We start from the raw sequence: 26,275 nt of genomic DNA, 5'->3' as shown, positions 1-26,275 counted from the left end.
CAATCGTTAAGAAAAATGAATCGAAGCAATTCAGCACATTTATTTCATTTATCTCTATTTTGTGTTGAGAATCTATTGGGAATTTTCTATTCAATCCAAAGCTCCGGAACATGAAGTCTAATTAGAGGCTAGCCATCTCTAAGAAATCAATGTTAGTTTCTTTTGGGACTATTCTAACCTTTACTTCTGAAACAAAACTGGACATTGAAGACCAATTTAACTATTAGCGGTCAGTCATCAATCACTAAGAACCAGGGTTAGGATGAACGGAGCAGTGAAGATGAGTATGCATGCTTCACGGCGTATGATATTCATGAATATACCTGCTTTATGAACGCTGTCGCTTTTGAGGAAGAGTGAGCCTTGTTGCTTTATTGGAATAGCTGTCCATGCACAAAAATGGAAGAGAGCAAACAATATTCACCCATACTATTGTTTCTTTTTCTCTCGGTAAGAGACAAGGCCCAAGCCCCATAGTTCATTGCAAGCAAACTCTATTCACGAAGCTAAAAAGTAATGAAGATTATATATTCAGTTTTCGCTCTTAACTGTCGCATGTTTCTTCGAGGTCCGAACGCGATTCCCATTTATTTATACAGAATTCACTTTGTGTGCACTGCCACCGCTAGAGTGTTTATTAGAATAAAGGTTTCGCTGTAATGGGGACAAGTGTTTTTCACAGCTCTCACAGCTCATAGCAATACACAATGAAAAAGTGTTCATTATGGAATACTGATTAAAAGATTTATTTTTTATCCTACTGGTTGATTAACTATCATGTACTATTTCGATTAAACCCAATTAAACGCTACTCAGCAGGAATTTGATTTACAGAAGTAACAAGAGTGCAGAAGCTAGTTTCTCTCTAGCAGCTAGCAAACAAAACGTTTGTTTGTTTGCAGTATTTACTGAAATCGCTAGATTGCTATCGCTAATCCTTCGCTTCTGCTACTTCTGTTTATGATAGTTAAGTATAAATAAGAATTCTTATCCTATATTAACTTGACACGAATTAAATAAGTGACATACAAAAGTTTCCGTGGCATAAAGTCATCATTAACAGCCGTTCGCGTTCGGAGAGCCAATCATCAGTCTGTTAGCGAAAACTGAATATATAATCTTCATCACTTTGTAGCCCCGTGAGTTGGCTTGCAATGAATGATTTTATGAGAAGAACGACGTTCAGATCACGAGAGAGAAAGTTATATTCACGGCTTCTGTGCTTCATGAAGACTCTAATACCAGCATACTGTACCATCTGTGTATATGTGGAATATATTTACTTCCACTAGCGTTTTGTTTGTGTGGTTCTTTTTGGCTGGAAAGGTATTCTCATTGTGAGCGGTGGAATTGTTCGTTCACAATGCAATGGAAACTATACATTCATTCACCGGTGAATGAATATTCCAAACCCTGCTAAGATGCAATCTATTTTTTTCGTATTGTGACTTAAATTGAAATTTTTAGGCTCTACTCAAATATCTGTAACTAAAAAACAAGAGCTTAGATCCAGATAAAATTCAATTGCAATCTATAAGAGCACATTTTTGATACACATGCAGCATCAGTTACATAACGAGCTCTATCCTTCTAAGACACATCAATTCAACACAACATATCCTCGACAGCCTAAACTAGTTGTTTCCAAGTGAATTCTCACTGAGACATAAAGTGTATTACCTTTCTCTTATTATACATTCTACCAGCCACATGTGCGCATCATGAGTCATTATTCGCTTAAGCAGGCAACGCTTACTGTGCAAGGCTGTAATACAATTGCTTTCTGCATGGGCACGCTGCAAAGCCATCGCAGACGTATTTCGAAACAAGTAAAATAAAAGTAGGTAATTGTTAAGCTTTTAATACAATAGTCGTCTTTAAAATACGAACTATAAATAGTACGATGACACGCCAAACGTAAATTGGCATACCGTGACTTGGCATATGAAAAGTAGTAAAGTCAACTGTCAGAGAGAAAAAAAGAAACTGCACTAAAAAAAAGTGAATAGTGTAAACCACAGAAAGTGTTTGTAATTAACTGTGATTAATTCTGCATGGAACGACCGAAATTAGCTCTGCGCCTAATTCGTATTACTGTTTTTGAATTAGTTGATTTGAACAACAAAATTTCCAAAATAACTATGAAATTAGTTAAAATTCACTCTCTGAATGACCATCTGAATCGGCCAGTATTAGTCGAAACTTGTTTTTTCGTTCGGCACGTCAGGAAATCTATCACCACTTCTGTGCTAAGTGTGTTGCAAATAGCAATAACTTTACGTCTGCTTAGCAGTTAAAATTGAACTGTTTAAGTTTGCAGTAAGCAGTTCAATTTGAACTGCTCTGCACTGACGAGTCTAAGACGAAACTTAAAGATAGTGAAATTGGTTATGTGCCCCAGCAAAAAATAAGGTTAATCAATAAATGATAGTTTAAATTGAGAATTTACTTTGCTGAAAAAAACTCTTATTTTAGAGAATGTGTTTAGTTGGCGAATATCCTGGACACAAACCAGCAATATTTCAATCCTACACGAAATTGTCATTGACAACTTATTTAGTTATTAAAATCAGAAAATTTGTTTCTATTTATCTATCACCATCATTGCTGAAGGACAGCATAAAAAAAAAACAAAAATGAAATTTGTTTTATTAACAAGTTTATTAGCTAAAAGCCCATGAAAAGTGCCAAAGCAAAACAATCAATTAAAAAGCTTAAAAGGACAGTTTTGTTGAAAATGCTTGCAAATTGTTTTGATGTTTTTCGCATGTGTTACGATATATCCATATATACATTTCTAAACCGATATGTAAAAATGACGTTAACTTAACGTGGAAAGTGTATTTATTCATAATTTGCGCATTTGAAGCGATTGTGCGAATATGACGTCGAAACCGCACAACAATCGACCGAATGGCGCTTCGAAGACGAGTCGTTGTTCTAAATTTTCATCCATAAAAAAATCGCCGCACGAAAATTTTTCAACTTCTTTATATAGACGCCAAACAAAAACTAATCGATTCAGTAAAAACCATTCAAGCGAAGAGGTTGTGTTTCGATTGTACTGGCTCGTGAGTTAACGGCTGCTACCGAGACAATTCTAAGCTTCAGGTAGTTAAACTGCCCATAGCAAACGCAATATTCGGGGCGTTTCCCGACTGGAAAGCTAGCAACGAAGGCCATCCCGTTCATACGCACAGAGGTGTAGAAACACAGAGGTGCGAGAGCATAGAAGTGACGAGTCACAGAGGTGCCATCGCATAAAGGTGCGAAGACGAAGGGGTGCAAAGGCACAAAGGTGCTAAAGCAACCCAGTGCTGATCTACCAGGTACCAGAATTTGTACGCTGCGTAGGATCAAAAGAGACGGCATATATCGCGAGGTGCTACACTGCAAGCATCGCATTTGATCGACGCCAAGAGCAAAAGCACTGTACCTGGGGTCAGGTACAGGCAGCACAGCAAGTGCAGTGGTGTTCACAACGACGGCAGAGCAACTGAGATAGCAGTAAACGACAGAAGACTGCCAATTGGAAACAGCAGAAGACTGCCAATTGGAAATCGTTGGAAGAGCTTCACGTCGTTCTTCACGATAAAGGAACTGAGACATCAGCTACAAGGTAGATTTAATTTAATTTATTTTTTATTTCTTATATCTGAAATTTTACTAAACATAAGTTTTTATTTTGGTATTATTAATTTACAAAAAAATTTAATGTAATGGATGATCTCATGGAAGATCATCCGAATCCGATTCCGGATACTAGTAAGAGTTTAAATACTCCGAGGGCTAAACATTATCCACAGGGTACCACTGGGCCATGGATAGTCTATCTTCGAAAAAAAGAAAAGATTTTAAATTTGAAGCAAATTACCAAGGATTTGACATCACATTTCTCTGAAGTTAAAGAAATATGTAAAGTTAATAGAGATAAAATTCGAGTTGTTGTCAACGACTTGAAACAGGCGAACGAAATTGTAACCTGTAAATTATTTTCTGTTGAATATCGAGTTTACATTCCATCGAAGGAGGTGGAAATTGACGGTGTTGTGACTGAAGCAAGTCTGACGGCCGATGATTTACTTAAAAATGGAGTTGGTCGTTTTAAAAACTCCATGCTTGAGGGAGTTAAGATACTCGAGTGCAAGCAATTGTACTCAGCATCTATTGTCGATGGAAAAAAGTCGTATCGTCCCTCAGATTCGTTTCGTGTAACATTTGCCGGATCTGCGTTGCCTAGCCATGTCTATATCGATAAAATTCGTCTTCCTGTTCGGCTTTTCGTACCGCATGTTATGAATTGCACGAACTGTAAAAAATTCGGGCATACAGCTACTTACTGTAGTAATAAGTCCAAATGTATCAAATGTCAAGGGCCTCATAAGGATAATCTTTGCGATAAAGATGTTGAAAAATGTGTTTATTGTGGAGAGAGACCTCATGATGATCTTTCAGTATGCGCTGCATTTAAGTTGCGTAAAGACAAAATGAAGCTTTCTTTAAAAGCACGGTCTAAGCGCACATATGCAGAAATGCTTAAAACGGTTATACATGTCTCCCCCTTGGAAACCGAAAACGGTTTTTCAAATCTTATGGAGCCAGAGGAATCTGACTCCGACGGAAATAGTGAAGATACCTCGTTTGTCACTCCTCAAGGGTCTGTTAAGAGGAGATTAACAAACCACAAAATACCTAAAAAGACACCTAAAATTACATCTTCAAAAAAAGATCCCCGTGTTAAAGCTAAAAAGCCAAATTTAAAACCAAAAACTGTGCCTCCTGGTTTGTCAAATTCACAAACCAATCCAGGAACTAGCTCAAGAAAAGACAATAATCCAGTGGGCTCCGTTTCACATTCACCAACAGAATTACTCAAGTTTTCGGAAATTGTAGAATGGGTTTTCGCAGCATTCAATATTTCTGAACCTCTAAAGACTATCATAACGGCATTCCTTCCAATAGCTAGAACTTTTTTGAAACAGTTATCAGCTCAATGGCCAGTTCTTTCAGGTTTTGTATCATTTGATGGATAATTTATCATCCGCCGCAAATGATTCAATCACTGTTCTGCAGTGGAATTGTCGAAGCATCATGCCAAAACTAGATTCATTTAAAGTTTTGTTGCATAGTAAAAAATGTGATGTATTTGCTTTGTGCGAAACATGGCTTACATCAAATATAGCTTTAAATTTTAATGACTTTAACATTATACGTCTCGATAGAGACTCTCCGTATGGTGGAGTGCTTTTAGGAATTAAGAAATGTTATTCCTTTTATAGATTAAATATTCCTTCGACTTCTAGTATAGAAGTTGTTGCTTGTCAAATAAACATTAAAGGAAAGGACATTTGCATTGCTTCAGTATATATTCCTCCAAGAGCTCAAGTTGGACAACGACAGCTTAATGAAATTGTCGAAGCCCTTCCTGCTCCACGTTTGATTTTAGGAGATTTCAATTCGCACGGAATGATGTGGGGTTCCGTTTACAATGATAGCAGATCATCCTTAATATATAATATTTGCGACAATTTTAGCATGACGGTACTAAATATGGGTAGCATGACACGGATCCCAAGACCTCCTGCACGTCCAAGTGCATTAGTTTTATCTCTTTGCTCAACTTCAATTCGACTAGATTGCACCTGGAAAGTATTTCCTGATTTACACGGTAGCGATCATTTACCAATCATCATCTCAATTAGCAGTAACAAAGGCATTGCTAATTCAGTTAATATTCCATATGATTTGACAAAAAATATTGACTGGATTAAATACCAAAGTAATAGTGCCTTAACTTCAATGGAAGAGCTCCCCCCACTTGAAGAATATGACTTCCTCGTTTGTTCGATTCTGGAGGCCGCAGAACAAGCCCAAACCAAACGATTTCTTGGTCCATCGTCTAACAGAAGGCCTCCAAACCCTTGGTGGGACAAAGAGTGCTCAGATGCTAAGCACGCGAAACAAAATGCCTTCAAGACGTTTTTAAAACGAGGAGGAGGAACTCCTCAGAATTTTGAAAAATTCTTGACTTTAGAAACCAAGTACAAGAGCATACTTCGGGCCAAGAAATGTAGCTATTGGAGACATTTTGTCGAAGGTTTGTCAAGAGAAACCTCAATGAGCACTCTTTGGAATACGGCCAGACGAATGAGGAATCGTAACGTAGGAAATGAGAGTGAGGAATACTCGAACCGATGGATATTTGATTTTGCGAGGAAAGTTTGTCCAGATTCTGTTCCTACGCATAGCATTATTAGGGAATCTTTTTCAAATAATGGTTCCATTGATAGCCCCTTTTCAATGATGGAATTTTCCATAGCACTAATGTCTTGTAACAATAACGCTCCTGGGTTGGACAGAATTAAATTAAACTTGGTGAAGAATCTGCCCGACCTCGCAAAAAGACGTTTGTTGGAATTGTTCAACAAGCTTCTTGAGCAAAATATTGTTCCACCTGACTGGAGGCAAGTGAAAGTTATCGCCATTCAAAAGCCGGGGAAACCAGCTTCCAATCACAACTCATATAGACCCATCGCGATGTTGTCCTGCATCAGAAAATTGTTCGAAAAAATTATTCTACGACGTCTCGACACTTGGGTCGAGACGAACGGTTTGTTGTCAGATACTCAGTTTGGCTTCCGTAGAAATAAAGGGACGAATGATTGCCTTGCATTACTTTCGTCTGACATCCAAATTGCCTTCGCTCAAAAGCAACAAATGGCATCTGTATTTTTAGACATTAAAGGAGCATTTGATTCAGTTTCCATTGATGTTCTTTCAGACAAGCTTCACCAACATGGACTTCCACCGGTTATAAATAATTATTTGCACAACCTTTTGTCAGAGAAACGCTTGCATTTTTCACATGGCGATTTGGTAACATTCAGAATTAGCTACATGGGTCTACCGCAAGGCTCTTGCCTCAGTCCGCTCCTCTATAATTTTTACGTGAATGACATTGACAGCTGTCTAGTATCCCCATGTACACTAAGACAATTGGCAGATGATGGCGTAGTTTCAGTTACTGGACCCAAAGCTATTGATCTGCAAAAACCATTGCAAGATACCTTAGATAACTTGTCCGTTTGGGCTGTCCATCTGGGTATCGAATTCTCTGCGGAGAAAACAGAGCTGGTCGTCTTTTCAAGAAAGCATGATCCCGCGCAGCTTCAGCTTCATATGATGGGAAGAATGATCCAACAGGTTTTGACTTTCAAATACCTCGGGGTGTGGTTTGATTCCAAATGCACGTGGGGAGGACACATTAGGTTTCTGATAACAAAATGCCAACAAAGAGTAAATTTTCTTCGAACAATAACCGGATCTTGGTGGGGTGCTCATCCGGAAGATCTAATAAAATTGTATCAGACAACGATACTTTCAGTGATGGAATATGGATGCGTTTGCTTTCGTTCCGCTGCAAACTCTCATATTATCAAATTAGAGCGAATTCAATATCGTTGTTTGCGAATTGCTTTAGGCTGCATGCATTCGACACATACAATGAGTCTTGAAGTTCTGGCGGGAGTTCTTCCATTGAAGGATCGTTTTTGGGAGCTTTCGTCGCGACTACTAATAAGATGCGAGGTACTGAATCCCCTAGTTATTAATAACTTCAAAAGGCTAGTTGAGCTTCAATCTCAAACAAGATTCATGACTGTATATTTTAACCATATGTCACAGGAAATCAACCCTTCAAGATATATTCCTATCCGTGTCAGCCTCCTAAATGTCCCTGACTCAACTTTATTTTTCGACACATCCATGCAGCGCGAAGTGCGTGGAATTCCGGAACACCTACGCTCGTTGGAAATCCCAAAAATATTTACAAGTAAGTTCAGGCATATCGACTCTGAGAAAATGTTTTACACGGACGGATCGCGAATTGAAGAAGCGACAGGGTTTGGTATGTTCAACAATAATGTTTCGGTCTCCTTTAGGCTTCAAGAACCTGCATCTGTTTATATAGCAGAGTTAGCAGCAGTTCAATATAGTTTGAGTGTAATCGTCACATTATCTCCAAACCATTATTTTCTTTTCACAGATAGTCTGAGTGCAATTGAAGCCATTCGCTCAAAGGCTGCTGGCAAAAATGAACCTTTTTTCTTGGGCAAAATAAAACAGTGCCTGAACGTCATATTGAATAATAATTATCAAATCACAATAGTTTGGGTCCCGGCTCATTGCTCCATTCCAGGCAATGAAAGAGCCGATATTTTAGCCAAACGTGGTGCTATTGAGGGTGAAATTTATGAGAGACCAATTGCTTTCAATGAATTCTATAGCGCGTCTCGCCAAAGAACACTTGCCAGCTGGCAAGCTTCTTGGGATAAAGATGATCTGGGTCGGTGGATGCACTCAATTATTCCTAAATTATCGACAAAGGCATGGTTCAGGGGATTGGATGTGAGTAGAGATTTCATTCGTGTGATGTCCAGACTCATGTCCAATCACTACACGTTAGATGCACATCTCCTTCGAATTGGACTTTCCGAGACTAATCATTGTGCTTGTGGCGAAGGTTACCGCGATATTGACCATGTTGTTTGGACATGCGTGGAGTATCGTACCAACATACTAATAGGATATTCGAAATGTATTAGGTTTAAAGTACTATGTATTGTAGATGCCACGGCGAAGAAAAACTTATGTATATTGCCTATGAAATAAACGTATTTATGAAAAAAAAAAACTAATCGTACGATATGCGTCAAAATTTGACAGAATGTGTATAAAAGTAACGTTGAGAGAATAAAAGTTTACCGATTGGACAAGCGCGGGAATTTTAAAATGAAAATTCCGGTTCTTTTTTTATCATAAGGTATTACCTCCTCGGCTTCTTCTTTAGCCTGGTGTCTGATGACTACCTCGCTTGTTTTTAGCATCGTGCCGTATTTCAATTCCATAGTTTCTACTCCTAATATCACTTTTCTCTCAATTCCTTCGCCACTAGTTTGTGTTACATTGATTTCTGTTGGTCGTGACGCCACATATACCCGAACCACATTGTATTATTTACCCTGAGTGCGCGGGCCCCACAGATCCTTGCTGATCCTTCAAAACCATAGTTGCGAGGCATTCGCTGCTTGTTTCCTTCCTCTCGGCGATCTCCTTAAAATTTTTCCGAGGTCATATATTTCTTTGCTGTCTTCCTCTAGCATTTTGATTAACTCACTGCACCGGCTAGGCTCTATCGTCCCCGGTGCAGCTTTGCAGTACTCCTCCAGAACCTATACCCCTGTCTAGTTCTGTTCATATTTGTTAGTAATTCTTCCAAATCTACACTCACCCTAACATCATATGATCCGCTTATTACTCGCGTTATACCCAGCTTCTGTAACATGAGGTTGCCATCGTAACTTCCGGTGTTTCCTCCTAATACCCCGTTGTCCGTCATGATACTGGAATGTATACAGGTAGACACATTCCCAACGTGAAATCTCTTGGTTTTATTAATAAAGTAATTTACGTAAGATTATAGCACGAGAGAAATTAATCATACTAATAATCTTTAAAAGTTTGAAATGCGTTTTCGCCGGCCGCACGCATTCATCTTGCATGCATATTTCATGGCTCTATTGTCGCACGTCAATGTGTTTTCCAATATTAACGTCGTATCTCATGAATGTCATGTATCGTGGTAGTCGCTTCATAGGTGCTTCTAAATTGAATTTAGCCTGTACTTTTCGTGTAACATTTGTTTTCTATAACCTCCTTATACTGTGCGCCCCATACATTACCTCATTTAGTTTGTTTCCGCGTGTGTCGGCAAGAAAAGCGCACGTCGTATGTTTTTTTTCTTCTGCGCCATTGTAGACACTTTACTTGGTTGCGATTACTGTATGGAGATCGCGTGGTTTATATTTTTCGTATGCGTCGATTTGTTGAAACTTTTTTTCCGGAATTGAATCGGTGCCCGTTTCCTTATTAACATTATCTCCCTGCTGAAGATTTATTATTATTATTATTTTATTCTCACCCCTCCTTTGGGTCATTTTCGTTATTCTATCCGGTTTCGGAGTCTGAAATCTTGGATCCATGTTCATTGGACCGTCGTATTCCTGGAGTTTTGCAGACTCATACTTGGCTTTGCGTTTCTTCCTTTGTGTGTGTGTGTGTGTATTGCGCTTAAAGCATTCCATAGTTGGTCAAGATTCTCCCAAGTAGCCATTGGGAACTTGTGCTATTTATAAGTTTGGTTGTACTCATTTTTCAGTATCGTTAAGAGTACCGCATTTGCTTTTTCCTGTGCGCACTGCCTAGTTAGAGATTTCTTCTCCTACGTACACCCTAGAGTGGTCACCATCTTGCTCGTGATCATTACGTATCTATTGGGTGCATTGTTTAGAAACTTACACGACGTGTAAATCGATAGTAATATGAAATAGACATCAGTTTAAACGACAATCTGATTTGAAACCGTGCTATCGATTTACAAATGATGTAAAATTACATTGAGATTCATTTGATTTTCATTGACCAGGATTGTATATTTACAAATCGCTTAGTTTTCTAATGTAACTTTCCCTTCAATTTCATGCTCTAAATATGTGCATGGAAACAAACGTAAATTCCCAAAACATTTTTCTCTGGACGAGTTAGAAAATTATTTTGTGCGCTGACCGTTTCTTTTCCAATCGCGTTACTATTTCAATACTTTATGGCAATAGTAACGGTTTTTCTTTTGGCAAACTCAAAGGCAAGTTACCAATCGTTTGGAGTTGCCAGCGTGCATTTTTCACATGAGGGATTATATATTGTCTTTTAACGTGTCGGAAAATCATCAGTTTTATATATTTTTAACACAAATGCGATGCATTCTCACGGAGAAAAGAAAAAAAACATGATTTCGCCATTTCTTTGTGGTAACACAGCTTTCTCCCAAGAACACATCTAGAATCGTCGTGTTAGAATTGATTCATTTGACTTTCATCTTACATATGTCGCTGATATTTTTCTCTTTGTGGTATATTTTCCATATTTTTATCATATTCAATGTTTTTTATACACTTGGATGTTCAGTTTGCGTTGAATTCTTAAAACAATATGTTTATTTTCATATATTATTTTGTATATGTTTTTTTTTCTATTTTTTTTCCTTTATGGGCTACTCTTGCCGAGGGGGGTGGTTACAACGCTCCGAACTTTCCATACCAGACGAACTAGGCTATGGTGCCCAAATGAACACTAGTAACGAAGGAGGAAACCCATCATTGATAGGTTTTCTCCGCAGCATGTAACCCAAGCGACAGATTCCTTTACGGTTATCAATTTGCAACGAAAGATACGAATATCTTCTATTGCAAAGTCACCAGAGAGTTTGTCACTTGGACAGGAAGTGTGTGCTTCACCCTGTAACCAGTCAATCATTGAGTCGTGCGTCTGTATCGTATTGGTATTTTGTCATCCTACCAACTGCTTCTGTGTCTTAAATGTCCTCGTCGATGAAACTTTGGAAAATTTCGCATTGTATCCGCTTCGGTCTTGGCCCTGCTTTCCTATATTTGTTTATTTGTTTCTTATGATTCATCTGACATAGTTTGTCTTAATGAATAAAAATTAATGAACTAAGTGCACTAAAATTAATTATCACGATACACAATATGAAAAAGGTCAAGTAGACGTTGATGAAACACACGGGACGACATATTAAAATCGAAATACTGGAAAAACTCGTTGAATATCGTACAGACTGAGCGAAAAGGTTCGTGCTGTCCATAAGCCGTAATCCTTGATTCCAGGAGCAGAATGTTGCGTTGGCAAAGTGATCTTTCCGGTGCGTAGAGATTTAACCGCATTAGCAGAGGTGGGCTGTCAATATTCCCCAAAAGCAGTTTAGCAGCAAATGTAGCTTGAGCAATGATTCGTCGTGTTTCCAATAGCTCAAGATTTAATATACGACATCGATCGGTATAGGGCGGTAAATTCATGGGGTCACGCCACGGTAGCAGGCACAGAGCGTATCGCACAAATTTTCGTTGAACAGCTTCAATCCTAGTATTCCAGAGAGCATGGTAAGGACACCATACCACAGCGTTTGACTCAAGTATAGAGCGTACAAGTGAGCAATACAAAGATCTCAAACACAACGGATCCCGAAACTCTGAGGCAATCTTCATGATGAAACCGAATTGACGATTGGCTTTGGCTAAAATTTCGTCATAATGAAATCTAAAAGTCATTTTTTGATCCAGAATGACACCAATATCCTTTATATTCTCCACTCGTGTCATGGATCTTCCCGCAATGAAATAATCGAATTTGACAGGATCAGTTTTAAGATGGAAGGAGATATACAGCATTTCTCGATACTTAAACATAAATAGTTTTTCGAGCACCATTCAACGTACGTTTGTATCATTTCCTGTAACTCAATGCAATCCAGGAGACATTTGACAACTTTAAAGATTTTTGTGTCATCGGCATAGAAGAGTCTGCATTCCGGTGGTAACAGTAGCAAAAAATCGTTCATGAAAATCGAAAACAACAGCGGACCAAGATTACTGCCTTGCGGAACTCCGGACAGGTTTGAGAAAACTTCTGAAGTCGAGGAGCCAATTTTTACACTGACAGAACGGTTTGTTAGGTAGGATGTGAACCATTCCACGCTCATCGATGAGATTCCCAGTCGTTGCAATTTTGATAGAAGAATTCCATGATCCACTCGGTCAAATGCTGCTTTGAGATACCATATACGCTGCGTCGATTTGCCATCCGCCTTCCATTCTCTGCACACATTTCGAAGTGAACAACATGAAATTAGATGACACCGAACGTTTCGGATAGAACCCATGCTGCTCGTTATCTATGTAGTTCCTACAGCTGGCAAAGAGGGAATCGTTCACAATAATTTCGAACAGCTTTGAGCAAGCACACAAAGACGTTATTCCTTGATAATTGGAGACATTGCGTTTATCACCTGAACAACGCTTCAGCACAGATGAGGGAATACCGTCCGGTCCAGCAGCGAACGACAACTTCAATTTGTTCAATGCGACTCTAAACATTTGTTCGGTTACAAGCGGAATATTGAAATTAAAAATATCACGAGGCACATCTGTAACTGCTTCGTCTATTTGCGTCAGTGTAGCAGAACTTTCGTTGAATGTTTGTTTGAAATGATGGGCAAATAAATCGCACTTTTTCTTTTCGTTGCGGGTCGTTTCATCGGTTAAGTACATAGAGTGCGGAAGGCCAGCCTCTCTCCTTTTTGAGTTAACGAAGGACCAGAAACGTTCAGGGTTTCGACGAAGATTCATTCCAATATTTTTATAGTTTTTATGTCTGAAGCGGTATTTACGATTATTATATTAAAGTTCCTAAATAAGTGTAGATAAGTTTGGTCTACTAACATTATCCATTCTAATCTAATCTAATTGTTTCTATCTTTGTCGGTGTTACGTTACGTTTCCTTTTCCCCATTGCATTGTTTTGTTACTGGGCCGGAGAGACCTGTTAATACCTTAAGCTGATAGATTATCAAGAATAAAGGAATAATAATAATAATAATAATAATAATAATAATAATAATAATAATAATAATAATAATAATAATAATAATAATAATAATAATAATAATAATAATAATAATAATAATAATAATAATAATAATAATAATAATAATAATAATAATAATAATAATAATAATAATAATAATAATAATAATAATAATAATAAAATTTATAGTAAAAATAGTAGTGCATTTACCTTTTTCTTTTATCATAGCGTAACTTACCAAAAGTTAGGTAATTACATAAAATACCTATTTTACTTCATTTTCTTGGGACATTCTAGGGTCTTTTTCCTTGGTCTTAAAATTGCCTAAAATTCTGTGATCTTTTTTTTATTTAACGATATATGCACTAAGGCACACTGCACTGTCAATTTATTTTATTTTTATTTTGAGCTTTTGAGCAATTTAGGTTTTGGGCTCTCTAGAGTTGAGCACGCTTCCAGGGAACAAGAACTACGTGTATTTCGTAAAGAAATACTAGGAGTGATTGTATGAAATGATCCACGTGAACCGTTCTCTTTCAGAAACACACATCTCACACTTTTAGTTTGAAAGTGACATCTGTCTCAAAGTTAGAGAAATTTAGGTACATTCAAACCTTTCCTGATTTGAGAGTGTATCCACACCTGATCAATTAGTTTGGCGTCATTGCAATTTGTAAACATTAGTACCGAAACCGAACCGGATCGGAAAGGTTTGAAAGCTCCTCGACGGTTCATAAGAGGTCAATTTACTCTTATTCCTGATAACAATAGTCCTTTTTTTTTTAATTGAATTCACCAGTTCAGGACGAATGTTATATATTAACATTATTCCCAACTGGATCAAGATAATTCAAATTGGTGACCAATTCCAGGCATGCTCGAAACCACCTAATGACCTATTGTCAATTTTAAGCAGTATTAGTCCTGTCCACTCCGTGATCGATCCAGATAACATAATAATTTTCATCTTTTTACATTTAAACTCGAGCGATCGATCTCAGTATGGTCCGACTTTGTCAATACGCGAAGTATAAATTGACTCCCACCCCCATCCGCCAAGCGGAAGTACCCGCCCTGTAGCTCATCATACAAAGCCTAGAGATATATTATTTTGTATATGTTTTGAACCTTTTTATTACTTTTTGCTGGGGAAACCGACGTTCGAACGGAGCCTCGGAGACCCATAGTGTTATATACCATTCGACTCAGTTCGACGAGATCGGAAAATGAAACAAAAACTAATGAAAATGAAACAAAAATCGGAAAATGAAATAAAAACTAATCGTACGATATGCGTCAAAATTTGACAGAATGTGTATAAAAGTGTTGCGAACGTTGAGAGAATAAAAGTTTACCGATTGGACAAGCGCGGGAATTTTAAAATGAAAATTCCGGTTCTTTTTTAATCATAAGGTATATATATATTTTGCATCAGTTTTCGATATATTGTAGAAAAATTTAATTTTTTTGACAACCACTGTAGAATGGAGTTGGCGTAGTGGGCTAAAGCCAAATCCGGCCAGAAGAGAGGAGGAGCCTTATGCTTTCTGTACAGTGGCAGCAATCTCTTCTTCAAACATTTTTCCTCGTACACCTTGGCGTTAATTGTGCCCTTCGTTAAGAAAATCGACGATCGCAAACCACAGGTACAAATTGCTTGCAGGCTAACACCTTCTGCCCAAACTTTTCCATCGCCACCGTGGTGTCAGCATCGTCCAGGTCCTGGTACACCGGTTTCGTATAATATTGCGGTCCGGGCAGCGCTCGAGAGTCTTCCTTGGCGTAGGTTTCGTCGTCGATCAGGATGCATCTTTATTCTGTAGAATCCGGTTATACAGTTTTCACGCTCTTGTTTTGGCCTGAACTTGCTGTACCAGGGACATGTAAACAAACATGTCACCGCAAAACACGCTGCAAAAAATAAGTTTGAATTTTGCTAATTACTTATCGAGACACTCCTGATATATATGTGTGTGTGTTTGTGTGCACACACAAAGATATTTATACGCTCTCAATTTTTTCAGAGATGGATGAGCCGATTTTAACAAACTTATGCTCGTTTGAAAGCTACTGTTGGGCCATTGATCAAGTTCAAAGATCAAATGGCCGTGACTTGCGGTTCCGGAGATATGATTGTATAAGTGACGTAACCGACAAAACGCGTTGTATTTTTACGCGCTCAATTTTCTCAGAGGTGACTAAACCGATTTTAACAAACTTATACTTGTTTGAAAGCTACTGTCCGGCCATTGATCAAGTTCAAAGGTCAAATGGCCGTGAATTTTGGTTCCGGAGATATGATTGCATAAGTGACGTAACCGACAAATCTCAGAGATGGCTAAACCGATTTTAATGAAGTTATACTCGTTTCAAGGCTACTGTTGAGCCATTGATCAAGTTCAAAGATCAAATCGCTGTGACTTTTGGCTCCGGAGATATGATTGTATAAGTGACGTAACCGACAAACCGCGTTGTATTTTCACGCCCTCCATTTTCTCAGAGATGGCTAAACCGATTTCAACAAACTTAGGCTCGTTAAAAAATTCTGTTAGGCCATTGATCAAGTTCAAAGATCAAATGGCTGTGACTTTTGGCTCTGGAGATATGATTGTATAAATAACGTAACCGATAAAACGCGTTGTATTTTTACCGCTAAGTTTTTTGGGAGATGGCTAAATCGATTTTAACAAGCCTAGGCACGTTTGAAATCTATTGTTAGGCCATTGATCAAGTTTGAAGGTCAAATGGTTGTGACTTTTGGCTCCGGAGATATAATGGTATAAGGACGTAACCGACAAAACATGGTATTTTGTACCGCTCTAATGTATATAAGGGTGTCAATATTCTGGGATCACCTCTAATTTCGTAAAGCGCTGTTGTTCAAAAGTTTAAGTACCTCGAAAAAATTCCCCCATGCAAAATTTGAGCTAAATCAGATATGGATAAGAGGTGCTGCCCGGCGGTTAAGGTTTGAAGATTGTCGATCTTGAAAAACCATCATAGAGGGGAGTACATGAGATTTCGGAAATTGAAATTTTTCTTTGATGTCAAACGTCTTAGAATTGCATGAAACGTCGAGATTTAGTGTCAATCGACCCCCCCCCCCTATGGTGTTTTTTTCAAGATCTATGATAATTCAACTGAGTGGACTAAGAAGGGTTTTTTTTAGAGCTTGAGCTTGATCGACCACCCCTGGTTGCTACTCCGTTACTGATCGGGATTAGCTGAAATTGAACAGGGAATTTCCGACCTGGGACTGGTAAGTCATCCTTCAATGTACATCTTCGGATAACCCCAGAATTCATTGATCAGTACTGGCGCCGGCCAGGCCCGAACGTAGATCGTCTAAGGAATGGGAAGGGATGTTAGTCCAACACTGTTTGTTACTAGAGACCGCATATACTACTGCGCACTCAGTAATCAGATGTGAAACATTGAAAAACATCTGATAACTGAAAGGAAAAAGTAACTCCTGCAATTGTCGTCTTTTACGACATGGGAGTTTTTTTTACATGGAAGCAGTAACCCTATTCGGCATCTAGGCTGGTACTGTCCGGAGGAAGATAATATGTACTACCAATCTCCTCCCAGCCCCTCTACAAATATGATCGTATAGAGCGATGAAACAGTATTTTAGATTCCGCTTTCGAATCAATATCAAGTTAAAAAGGGCCAAGTCGGCCATCGAGAAAAAAATAAATGGATTTTCTTGTAATAGTTTGGAGTGTGACACGAAACCTAATTAAAGAAATACTATCTGTTATCAGGAGGGAGATAATTACTCATATCTAGTATTTTCCCTTTAAGCCGCAAAAGCAGTAAGGTAGATTCATCTACATCATAACATTGTAATTTTGAAGGATTTCGTTATTCAAATCACAATCCTGAAACACGAGAAACGAAATGAAAAAAAAAACAAAAGAAATTATGCCATTTAGAACTTAGAAGCTGAACGTCCTGGATACAGAATTTTCTGAAGAAATTAAGAATAAGAACGACCTAGATACAGAATTTTCTGAAGAAATTAAGGTTAAATATTAGTTCAGTGGAAAAGAACAACCATATTCGAAACATTGAAAAAATTTGGTAATAGAAATTACGAAAAGATGAAATCCTGTAGCTGTGACCTCTTACGATATGAAAACAGGAACCAGTGGATCTATGCTTAGCAAGGTTCCAACAAGATACCCATCTCTGCCAATATCACACCAAACAAGCGGAGAGATAGTAACAACTCTGGTATAGAAATTTATTATCAAAATACTGGAGGAATGAATAGCTCTCTCGTTGATTATCATCTTGCTTGCTCCGATGCTTCCTATGATATTTATATACTTACTGAAATCTGGTTGAACGAGAACACTCTGTCTCATCAAATATTTGATAGCAGTTATACTGTCTTTAGACAGGATCGAAATAATCAAAATAGTAACAAAAAAACTGGCGGTGGTGTTCTTATAGCGTGTAGATCGACATTCAAATTTCGCTTAGTATCTCTCCCACATGCTGTTAGTGTAGAACAAATTTGGATAACTCTCTCTTTCACGCATTATACTCTTTATTTGTGCGTTCTTTACTTCCCGCCAGATCGCGTAAACGACATTGATAAGATAGAACGACATTTGTCTTCTCTTTCAATAATTATGGATCAAATGGGCTTGAATGACAAAATTGTTCTTCTTGGTGATTACAACTTTCCTGGCATTAAATGGATTTATTGCTCATCCAGATATTTGTATCCGCATGCTACATGCTCGTCGAAAACGATTACAACATCACGACTCTTGGACGACTACAGTACCGCAGGTTTAGTGCAACTAAATAGAGTTCACAATAGCAACAATCGTCTACTCGACTTGTGTTTTGTCAGTCAGGACGTAGTCAGTACCTGTACCGTATCATCCGCCGCTTCACGTTAGTCTGGTGGACTGTAAGCCAGTCTTTTATGGAAACATTGCTGAGACTAACTATTACAATTTCAAGAATGGTAACTTCAATGCTATGAATCAGTTCCTGCTTTCGTTTAACTGGAGGTCGTTATTGTCAACTTGCGATAGCAACTTGGCGGTCACATTATGGACGAATGTAGTTTTATATTCCATTTATCTGTTCGTGCCAAAAAGACAACACCGCAAACGAGCTTATCCCCCTTGGTCCAATCGTACTTTGAAACAATATAAGTGCGCCAAGAGATCTGCTTTGAAAAAACTCTCTAGACGGCCATCGCTCCAGCTGAGATCTCATTTTATGTATCTTAATAGTCGCTATAAACGACTAAACAAAATTTTGCATCACGCTTATTTACTTCGTGTGCAAAGAAATTTAAAAAATAACCCTAAAAGCTTTTGGAATCACGTTAACGAGCAGCGTAAGGAAATTGGATTACCAACTCATATGGCACTCGGTGAACTAGTCGATACCCGTAATCTATTTCGAAGGCACTTCAGTAGCGTTTCCTCTAAAGACGTCCTCAACAGCGATCAGGTATCCGAAGTAGTCATTAACGTTCCTCGTCGTTCACCTATTGAACCTCACCCTCGTATCACAACGGCCATGATTAATACGGCTTGTTCCAGGTTGAAATGTTCTACTATCGCTGGACCAGATGGTATTCCTTCAATAGTATTGAAAAGATGCGTGAACAACGGATTTATGCCTAAACGATCAACACGATCAAACGATCTGACCTGTTATAGTCTCCATGAAGCATTGGAAGGGGAAAAGCCCAATTGAGGATAATTCAATCGTCCAATTGGGCGTAAAAACCCCTTCATCTTTTCTGACGGTTGACAATAATACAATTATACAAACACTATTAAAACTATTACACATTCCCCTAATGGGTTCGTTCTGTCCATAGTCAGTACGTTGATAGTCAAGCCTTAAAAAGTTCCGCGATCTTAAAGTTCTAGGTGGTACATTGATATTTACTTGAGAAACGATATTAGGAGCGTCAATTTGTCCCATCAATAGTTTCACTATAAATACAGCTCTGAAAATATTTCTCCTTTTTGAAAGTGTGTCCATACCCAGTAATCGACAACGTTCAGTATAAGGTGGTAATTCTGTCGGGTTGCGCCAAGGTAAAGATCTGAGGGCGTAGCGGAGGAATTTAGCTTGTATTGATTCAATTCGGTCAATCCAAACGTCCGCGTAAGGACACCATATTACCGATGAAGCTTCAAGAACAGATCGAACAAGGGTGAAATACAATGATATGAGACAGTAAGGGTCACTGAATTCTTTTGCTATTTTAAAGATAAATCCAAGATTCCGGTTAGCTTGTGCAATTATATGGGAGTTGTGGTCTCTGAACGACAGCTGAGAATCAAGTACTACACCTAAGTCCCTTACAATTGATACTCTCTCAAGGAATTCTCCAAAAATAGTGTATCTCCAGAGAATAGGTTCTTTCTTGCGTGTGAATGAAATAACGGAGCATTTCGATATACTAAGCGTCAATCGGTTACGCGTACGCCAGTCGCTGAAGACATCAACTTGTCGTTGTAACGCAATGCAGTCTTCTTCAGATCTAATGAAATGAAATAGCTTGAGATCGTCTGCATAAACAAGCCTACACCCAAGACAAGGCAAGACAAGAGATGTCGTTGTAGAACAAAGAAAATAGCATAGGTCCAAGATTGCTACCTTGAGGCACACCCGACAGATTCGAGAAGCTATTTGATTAACAATCTCCAAGCTTAACAGAAAGTGAACGGCCAACAAGATACGATTTGAGCCAATCTGTGAATGTATCCGATGCACCTAGAATCAAGTACTACACCTAAGTCCCTTACAATTGATACTTTCTCAAGGAATTCTCCAAAAATAGTGTATCTCCAGAGAATAGGTTCTTTCTTGCGTGTGAATGAAATAACGGAGCATTTCGATATACTAAGCGTCAATCGGTTACGCGTACGCCAGTCGCTGAAGACATCAACTTGTCGTTGTAACGCAATGCAGTCTTCTTCAGATCTAATGATATGAAATAGCTTGAGATCGTCTGCATAAACAAGCCTACACCCTGGTGGCAAGACAAAACAGATGTCGTTGTAGAACAAAGAAAATAGCATAGGTCCGAGATTGCTACCTTGAGGCACACCCGACAGATTCGAGAAGCTATTTGATTCACAATTTCCAAGCTTAACAGAAAGTGAACGGCCAACAAGATACGATTTGAGCCAATCTGTGAATGTATCCGATGCACCTTGTTTTCGAATTTTCGTAAGTAGCAGAGCATGGTCAACACGATCGAACGCTGCTTTAAGGTCTGTATAAACTGTATCAACCTGTGCTCCATCTTCAATGTTTCTGATGCAGTGTGACGTAAACTGAACTAAATTCGTAGCTGTTGATCTTACCGGGAAAAAAACCATGTTGATCGGTCAATATGTATGATTTGGTTTTTTTAAACAGAACATTGCTAACGAGAATTTCGAATAACTTAGAACGATCACAAAGAGAAGTGATACCGCGGTAATTTGCTACGTCTTGCTTATTTCCTTTCTAGAACACAGGGAACATGTACGATTTTTTCCAGCATTGTGGAAATATTCCTTGCGACAGAGACTTATTGAAGATTATCTTTAGAGGAACACACAGTGCATTCGCGCATCGTTTGAGTATGATGGCAGGAATGCCATCTGGGCCAGTTGATGTTGATGACTTCAGTTTTTTCAACGCAAAAATGATTTCTTCGCATGTGAATTGAATGTTACCAAGACTTATAATATCGCAAGGAACATCTCTGAGCCCGAATTCCATCTGAGTAGGATCAAATGAAATTGTTTCGAAGACACTTAAGAAATGCTTCGCGAACAAGTTGCAAATTCCAGTAGATAAATTTGAACATTCATTTCCAAGAGTCATAGTAGAAGGGAGACCTACCTCCTTGCGTTTACTATTCACGAAAGACCAGAAACGTTTTGGATGTTGTTTAAGATCGACTTGTGTTTGTAAAACATGTCTAGAATAAAGCATGCGATTATAGACCTTGTAGTTGCTACTAGCGAGAGTGAATTCGTGCTCAGTTATAAGGTTGCGTCGATTTGTATAATGCCGAAGTGCAGCTGCTCTCACGCGTTTCAGTGCACGAATGTGTCGATTTGACCAAGGTGGTTTTGGGCGAGGTCGTGACGCTGGTACATGTAGATTAAACAAATATTTCAGCACATGTGTAAGCTCTTCTACTGCTACATTGACATCAGTTCATTATCCAAAAGAAATGTCCAATCGATTGATTCTAATGATTCTCCGGTGAAATCGGTTTTCGAGAAGTTAAGTTTCGAGTGTTCGACAGTATTGTTGAAGCACACTTTTTGGTAGCATGTCAATTCAGCCAGAAGAGGTGGATGATGAGGATCAATCCCAACGAGAGGCTCGACAGCTTGACGCAATCACATCAAATTCCGCATCATAAACAGCAACAAAGAAGTCGTCGATTTTGGTGCGCAAACCTCGCACGTTTTGATAGTATATTTTTAGTTGTACAATAGTAGCATCAGGATCCGGATCTGCGATGTCAGTCAGCAGGCGAATGACGGAATCGGGATTGCAGACGTCATTCTCAGTCATTGGCTGCAAACAGGAGTTCTTTTGAGGAGGTGCATTATCGAGTGTAGCTTCGAGAGGACATATACCCTCCCAAGCTTTACCTGGAGAAAAAATTATGGCGGCATCAGGATCTGGGGATAAATTCATGGCAACATTAAGATCAGGATCTGCGATGGCAGTCGGCAGGCGAGTGACGGAATCGGGATTGCAGACGTCATTCACAATCATTGGCTGCAAACAAGAGTTCTTTTGAGGAGGTGTAGTATCGAGTGTAGCTTCGAGAGGACATATACCCTCCCAAGCTTTACCTGGAGAAAAAATCATGGCGACATCAGGATCTGGAGAAAGATGCTTGGCAGCGTCAGTATCTGCGATGGCAGACGACAGTAGTCCATCAGTTGATTTAAATCCAAGTAATTTCTATCCAGCACGAAGAATATGCTGACGTTTCTTCTCAACGAGCTTTTTATACACATGGCATTCAATTTTCGGTTTCTGTTCATCTGAGCACAATTAGCACAACACAGTATTTCTGAGACACAAACAGCCGTGGAATTGTCACCAGCACATTTTGAGCATACTTGAGAGTGGTTGCACTCATTACTCTTATGTCCATAAGCACAACATTTGAAGCAGCGCACGATCCCAAAGCATTCAAACACTCTACATATATCCCAGCCAATGTTCACACGACCCAACTTTAACATAGCCTTGTTTGCATCATTATTCACTTCGACTATATAATTAGGGTAACAGAGGTATTTTGGCCCACTTTAGGATTGGTTTTATTTTGGCCCACTTTATAAAAATATCCACCAAATATTGTAATATCTTTAAAAACCCCTTCCGCAATAGGTAATTTAATGTGATTAGCTTAAAATTGATGCAAAATGAGTTACTTAACATCGATAAAATCCGATGAAATCGATCAAGTTTGTTAGGTGGGCCAAAATATATGAAGTGGCCAAAATACCTCTGTTACCCTATATACCGTAATGTCGTTGTGCACTGATTTGAAGCAAGTGATTAATTTCAACTCAGTCAAGTTGACTGATTCATTCTGATCCTTCACACATTCCATAAGTTCACTTTCACAAAGCATATCGGCAACACCTACAATCTTCAGTCTCGGTTTGATTGGTTTTGGGACTGACACCTCGTAATTTTCACCAAGCTTTTTCCTAACATCGGCAACCGCGGGTTCTACAGCATCAGCACATTTGACGCCAAGAATAATTGATCCACTGTTCCCTTCACGAACTGTTTGAATCTTATGCAAAACACGATCAATATGATTGCTTAGGTCACACTTAGTTTGTTTGGCACTTTGCTTTGTTTCTTTTGGGCGAACAACGATGACGCAATCATTTTTGTGAGACTGTGGATCCCTAACCGATGATTGCGGGTTGTCACTGGTATTGTTAGTCGGGGATAACGTATCATTATCGTCAATTCTAGGTCGCTTTCTAGATCTAAGATTTCGGCTAGGACCGCTCGGGGTAATATTTTTTCCGTTATCATTTTTTAGTACATCAGCAAATGATTTTTTATTTGTATTACCAGATGATTTTCGGGACAGTTCATGTTTTAAACTTTCTACTGCTTTCTCTACTTGTATGTCAATATCGTGCTCCAGTAGTTTAATCTTCTCATTAAAAAATTTTTTCCACAACTAAAAATTCTCATTCATTTTTGCAAAAATGTCTTTACATTTTGTCAAAATTTCGTTGTGATCTGATTGGTGCTTCCGACAACAATGGCACAGATATTTCAAACCACGATTTGTTTCCATTGCCTTCAACCCATGCTTATCAATATCATCAGTACATTTTAGGTGCAGTATCAGACAACACGGGCCGTAGCAGAACACTTTCTCGCTATCTTCTTTTATTGCTTTCGCACAGGCGCCGCATTGTAATGTGGTCGTCATCTCACCCGTTACATCCGTCCCGTAGCTCGTCCACCAAACGGAACAATAGAAACACTTCAGATGAGTCTGTTTATCGACAACTTTTGAAGAAGACTGCGTCAATTACGCATATGAATATCAATGCACAAAATATATCACAAGAACCGCTGCACTGTGATCTTTAAAAAGAAATATAAATCTTCATTCAAATTGACATAGAACACCGATAAAACGTAGTTTAACGCGGGAAATAAACGAGTCGCATCCAACCACATCAGTTATTGTAGCACATGTAAACTAACTAATTCGCTCGCCTAAATTAACCCGGTCGTTCTTTCCTCTTTTTTCTGTCTTCCACCATCCATTTTGTTTTATCATCAATTAGATCTACATGCCGATTCTAACCCGGTTGTTTATTCTGTCATCTTACATCTTTTTGATAACTAATTAGATCTACATGCTGTTTTTAACCCCTTCTTTTTTTCTGTCATCCAACATCTTTTTGATAACTAATTAGATCTATATGCTGATTCTAACCCCGTTGTTCGTTTGCGCTCGTTTAGCATCCCCTCCGCCAACCCTTGTATACCATTTATCTATCCACTTTTCTCCTCTCTCTCACCTTTTTAGCAAGAGCACTATTACTAATCTGTTATGCGTGGTGTCATCAACTAGTTTTAGTGTTATAAATTTTGTTTTAACTGTCAGTTTTAATTCTAGTGTTAAGCCTAAATGTACGAGGTCTGTTCAAAAAGTTCCCGGAATTTTTTAATTGCGAGCGTCTGGAGAGTCCGGTGGTCAAAATTTTTTTCTATTGTGTTTTCTCAATAACTGAATGCCATCTTTGACGCTGTGGTATGTTATGTTTTGTACTCGCAGCTTCCAAGATGCTTCTCTGACGCCCGGTAGGACGGTCCTGTTTGGTTTCTATAACAATTGATTCGCTTAGTATTTTCGATACTGCCTCATATTTTGTTCGCACGACGTAACAAAGATCTGTTAGTTTGTTCCATTCACTTACTGAGACCCGAAATTCGTAACCTTCGATTAGTTGTTCGAATTCGGCGTGTTGCCTAGCAACGTATTTTGCTGTAGGCTCCGACCGTACGCGCTGGTTTTCCACCTTTTTTAATATATACTTGGTGGCATGCACTCCTGTTGCCGAATTCGCTGACTTGCTTTGCTATGTAAGTTCAAGAACAGCCTGCTTTACTGAAGGAGTAGAATACCGCAGCTGTATATATTCCGATCTACCGTATCTCTATATATTCCGATCTACCGTATCGTATCCATGGATGGTATGGTAGCCAGTATGCCATAGTTAAGTCGGAGGTTCATCCGACTTTCTCCCGAAATTCTACCGAAGAGCCGATACCACTGCACTATGCCAGTGGCAGTGACTAGGGTCCGTAAAAAAATAACTTTTTTCTACAACATTACTGCGCTGACTAATGCCTGGAAATGTCCATGTTTCTATAACAAAGTTTCTACAACATCGTTGCGATGACTAATGCTAGGATAAGTTCATGCTTCTATAACAAAGTTTATACATCAAGGTTGCGGTTGCGCTGATATGAGAGTTCGCTTGACGAGTTTCCTTCACAACTTCCTAATTTTTCTACAATACTAGCAAATTCAAAGGAAAATTTGCTAAGGGCGCTGCAGATGCCTGGATTGTTGTTTAGTTCGATTATTCCTATGCAAGAAGGACTGATGAAATCACACCACAAAAGTATGATGCAACAATAAATTATAGTAACTCGGTGTCATCTTCCAGCTGTAAAGGAATATTAAATTGAAGGAAAATAATAGTATTATTAATTACGTTTAGGGTAAAATATTTCGTTTTCGTTTTAGTTCAGTTTTGTGGATTTTTCTTCCGCTCTCGTCAATTATATTAGTTTCCCTATTTTCTGTTACTTTTAATTCCTGATATCGAAATTGGTGCTTTAGATTATAGCGTTTTCTCTCTCGAATATCATGTCATTTAAAGAGAAATTCTCAGGCTCTTCTCTGCTCTTGTTGAGTTTTTCTAAATCTTTGAGCTTCTTTTGTTCATATTTTTCGGCAAAGATTTTGTAGAATGTCTCTTTTGTCTAATTCTTTCCACTAAATCTTCGGGTACCGTTTCCTCATTTTTAAAGCCAAAAAATAGTTCTTCAGGGGTTAATTTTGATTGCGAGTGTATCGATTCATTATAAATGGAGACTGCCAAAATAATTTTTGCTGTTTCCGACAAAACTTTTGTTGTTTCTCTAATACTTAAAATATTATGCAGTTCTCTCAACGTTCTGTGAACAATTTCAACCGTTCCGT

The 26,275-nt window shown here is 38.6% G+C and overlaps 1 protein-coding gene across 1 annotated transcript in view; it reads left to right on the top strand.

Annotated features, from left to right (window-relative positions):
* LOC131426682 (E3 ubiquitin-protein ligase UBR1-like) overlaps positions 1-26,275 on the top strand; it is a 77,896-nt gene that overhangs the window by 46,805 nt on the left and 4,816 nt on the right. The gene's annotated exons all lie outside the window — the stretch shown is intronic.

The sequence above is a fragment of the Malaya genurostris genome, chromosome 1 (assembly GCF_030247185.1).
Source record: "Malaya genurostris strain Urasoe2022 chromosome 1, Malgen_1.1, whole genome shotgun sequence".
NCBI classification, from domain to species: domain Eukaryota; kingdom Metazoa; phylum Arthropoda; class Insecta; order Diptera; family Culicidae; genus Malaya; species Malaya genurostris.
Note: the sequence above shows the minus strand (reverse complement) of the source record. Positions and strands in the feature narration are given on the sequence as shown.